A 4,436-nucleotide genomic window follows, 5' to 3' on the forward strand; every position below is an offset into this window, starting at 1 on the left:
TCCTTGTCTTAACACTGTTTATGTAGTTAAATTAAATGTTCTGGTATTACATTCTGCTGTTTGGCCACAAGATGCCGCTGTTTTCTAAACACAGCTACAGACTGCACCTATATCTCCATATTCATGAGAGAGGTGGGGTTTTACATAGAGTCTGTATAGAGAGCAGATCTTAGAAGGAGGTGAAAACTAAGGAACTGTTTGAGCAGAGAATCTGACGGCATCCAAGTGTGAGAGCCTTCCTCAGAGACCATAGCTGCAGCTAAGTGAAGCCGATTGTGTTCAAGACCCTGATTCTGTCCAGAGGAAGGAAGATTGTGGCCAGGAACGCTGATGAGAGCAGAGAAACAAACCAACATACACTGTAGTACCGCATGCTTGTTGGAGAGACGTTTGTTCTGTTCAGAGTCACCAGCAGATGCAAAGCAGATCTGGGTCGGTAAGATCATGCACGCACCTCATCACAGTGTTGATGCTTAGAGACTGAGACCAGTCCTGTAGTTAGTTAGTTAGGATCTCTGTTTGTGTCAGGCCACAAATGTTACTACTGCTTATTTCAAGGACTCAAAAACTTAGTGACATGTCACATTGGAAAGCTGATAAAATTCTCACAAACTCAAGCCAGGCTGGCATTTTCTTGCTCAGAAGGAATACTCAGGCACGTGCTACAGGACCAGTGATGGGAAGGGGAATACTGTAGAACTTGTTAAGATTGTAAGCTGTTGTGTTGCACCGCAGGATAGCCCGTAACACACACACACACACACACCCATACAGTGGTTCTTGTTTTTTGGGTAATAACAGGTAAGGTGTGGGAGTTTAGTTGTGCCCGCCAGTAGGTAAATTACTTCATTTTTCTCCTTCATCCATCGGAGGGCGCCGTGCTGTGCAGCACAAAGGTCTCAGCCTTCGGGCTGGGTGTATGTAAATGTATTGTATGTTCCCAGCATTTGTGGTTGTGTTTATTGCCACATTTAACCTCTTAAGGACACATGACATACCGGAACGTCATGTATGGTTCCGATCACTGCTGCCGGGGGGTGGTGATTGGAACCCGGTGCCTGCTCAAATCATTGAGCAGGCACCTAGGCTAAATGCGCCGGGGGGCTCTGTGACCCCCCCCCCATGTCGGCGATTCAGACCTGCGGTTTTCTGCGTTTCCGGGTTATTCGGGTCTCTGAAGACCCGATAACCCGGTACAGGATGGTGATGGTGGTGTGATTTCACCCCACCAATCACCATCCAGCGATCTGTCAGAACTATTGAGTATGAATAAAGTCCATAATTATAAGGCCTATATAAGTGAATGGACATGAGCCTAAGGGACAACCATTTTGTCTTATTTTAAGGCAGAGTGAATTCAGGATTTTTTTTTTTACTCTGAAATTGCTAACCTAAGGTTTACGATATATACCAAAGTGTTTACCTAAGTCTGTTTTGTGAGAAGGAGATATCCCAAGGTCTAATGAAATGTGATGGCCTAGATAAGACAATGTATTTGAATTCTGATGATTTTAGTAAATAGAAAGACTCTAATCTTTCTTTGTGATTTTTATATTAATCAATATAGGAGTAGATTGATTTTATATAATCAATTTTAATAGGTGTGCTGAATATATAGTATATATATGAGTATAGTCCTCATAGATATATTCAATTGTAAGATTAGAAATGAGGTATAAACTCCTATACATATACATATTTATTTTGATTTAATCAAGTCTGGTCAAAAGACTTAAGGATACACAAGTTAGTTGACCAAGTATAAAACTCATTGTCTCTTTAAGATCTTCTCAAGGTTTGTCTGAAACCTTAGATTACATGTTAGTGCTATTATATGAATAAGAGAAATAAATGAATGCTTCGATTTTTTTGTATGGAATACTAGTGCCATCTAGTGTTAGGGTAACAAAGATCTAGGGTATATTTTTCCCTAGAGGATGGTTCTATTAATTATAAAGTGAGGTCACTAGTTAATGATAAAACTTGGCCAAGCCCTTTCTAAGATAGGATAAAAAGATGGTATGGGCTGACAGAAGGGTTCGATCTGACTCTCTCTCTGAACATCATCTTGACCATCTTGCCAGTCATTGGAGGCAGCCATCTTAGAACCATTGAAACTGATTTCTGCTAGCTGACATTTTGGTATAGTATGACCTTACCTATATTTTATAGGATAATTAATATAATACATATCTATAGATATATTCAATTAACCATACTTTGTGTATAGTATCTGTTTTGGAATAAGATTGGGGGTGTACCTGCAGCATCATCCTGAAAATTAATCCAATACAGGGAGATTGAAAATATACTGGTGAAAACACGGTATTATCTCCAAGGAACTGAATTCAGTTCTAGACCAGTATGGTTGATAATATATATATATATTTATATAGATAAAAGATAAACCAGATTTGGGTTTAATCGGACATTTGTCGGCTGAGAGAAATCAAGTATTAAATTGACTTTTAATATAAGTGAGGGGTATTATTATAAGAAGGCATAATTGTGTATATATAGATATATGTTCTCAATTATTTTTGTCTTTACCACTATTTTGCATATCATTGATTGAATTTTATTACCGCCAATTTTGTTATATATATTATTTTGCACTATAAATTGTATTAATAAATTACATATATATTTTGTCTATAACTGGGTTTTGTCTTCAATTCAACGCAGATCACGAGCTTGTTTTAGCTTGATATTTATGATAATAAGTTAGAATCTCCTTTATTACCGATTTTAATTTATTCACATAAATCATATAGACTGTCAATCGGAGACAGCATAAATATTCCGACATTAAATTGGAGGTCCCACCGAGATCTGCTTGTAATAGAAACAAAATTTTGGGGTGCAAAATATATATTTGATAAAGTTATTGTGGTACTTGTAGTGCAACAAGTAAAAAAAAAGTCTGATAACAATGGCGAGGCTAGCCAAGGCATGCAGGCTGCTGCTGCAGTGGTAAAGACTGATATGCATGATAGAAAAACTCAAGAATTAATTGAATATATTGTGTTGGGTCATATGCATGACAGGTTGGATATTAAGAGAGAGTTAAAAGATTGGAGGTTTGAATTGGAAAAGAGAGCTGTAGAATATGCAGATGATATCTGGTCTGATAAATCCCGGTTTGCTGATTATCTCTGTCACATTTCCCAAGCTAAACATAAGAAAGATAAGGATTCATTAATCCTTCAATCTTGGCCTGAATTTGTATATTTAGTTATTGAAATAGCAAAGCAATTAGAAAAAGCAAAATATAAAAATGTTGAACAGGCATATGAAATTGATAAATTTCAAAATTTTTTATCTGAAATGGAAAATAAGGCGGCCATGGTTTCTGGTGAATTAGCACAATGGTCTGCTAAATTATCAGAATATAATGACAGAGACAGTCAACAGCAAGAAGTTATTAGGACTCTGGAATGGAAATTAAGTCAGGCTACTAATGAATTGTCTAAATGTCAATTGTCTATGGTGGATCTAGATGAGGAATGTAAAAAGTTGTATAAGGACAATAGAAATTTACAAACAGAGTTAGATAACCGGGATCTTGACCCTCTTCAATTCAGACAGCCTAAGGATTCTAATAGAGTGCAGGTAAAATATTCCAGGGGGGAATTAGATGCAGAAAGTAAATATGACAACCCCTTTAATGGGGAAGAATTAATGGCTCTCAGAGAACATTCTCTTCCTAAATTAAGACCGATTTCACCTCCTAGGTCCTCTAAAAGTTCAGTACAGAGATCTTATCAACCCATGATAGACACTACTAAAGTGATCAAATTTCTCAAGGAAACTGTGGGTCAATTTGCAAAAAAGGGTTCACCCTCCATAATAAGTCATTTGGAAATATATGAGGAGGCCATGAAAACTTTACATTTAGAAAAGGACATACAGAAACTTGAATTTATTACCTGGGTATTCGAACCAAAACACCGGTATTTCTTTAATTCCCTTAGAGATATGGGTAGGGATTCTTGGTCAGATGTGGTTGCAGAAATAAAAACTGAATTTGGTCCCTATAAGTCCGCTACTGCTGCAAGGAGGGCCTTATTTACCCTGAAATGTAGACATAATCAAAGTCCCAGGGAATTTTTGTCAGTCCTCAAAAATGCCTATAGTTTATCTGAAAAAGATCCCAATTTTGAAGGTAGTGAATTTATCCAGTTATTTTATGACTCTTTGCCCAATAAAATAAAATTTATTTTGGCCAGGGATTACCATCCCAGAAAGACTCTGGATTGGTTACTCACTGAGAGTACAACTCTGTACGCTGCAATACAAAATTGTGATGAGTCTCCTGACAGAAAATTTAAAAGAGCGAGTGAGGAAATAGCAGAAACTCACATAAAAAGAGATCAGGGAAAATTTGAAAGCCCTAAAAGAAGTTATGCTGATGTGTTAAAAACTCCTAGACCTTC

Source organism: Bufo gargarizans, chromosome 1 (genome assembly GCF_014858855.1).
Source record: "Bufo gargarizans isolate SCDJY-AF-19 chromosome 1, ASM1485885v1, whole genome shotgun sequence".
Taxonomy (NCBI): Eukaryota; Metazoa; Chordata; class Amphibia; order Anura; family Bufonidae; genus Bufo; species Bufo gargarizans.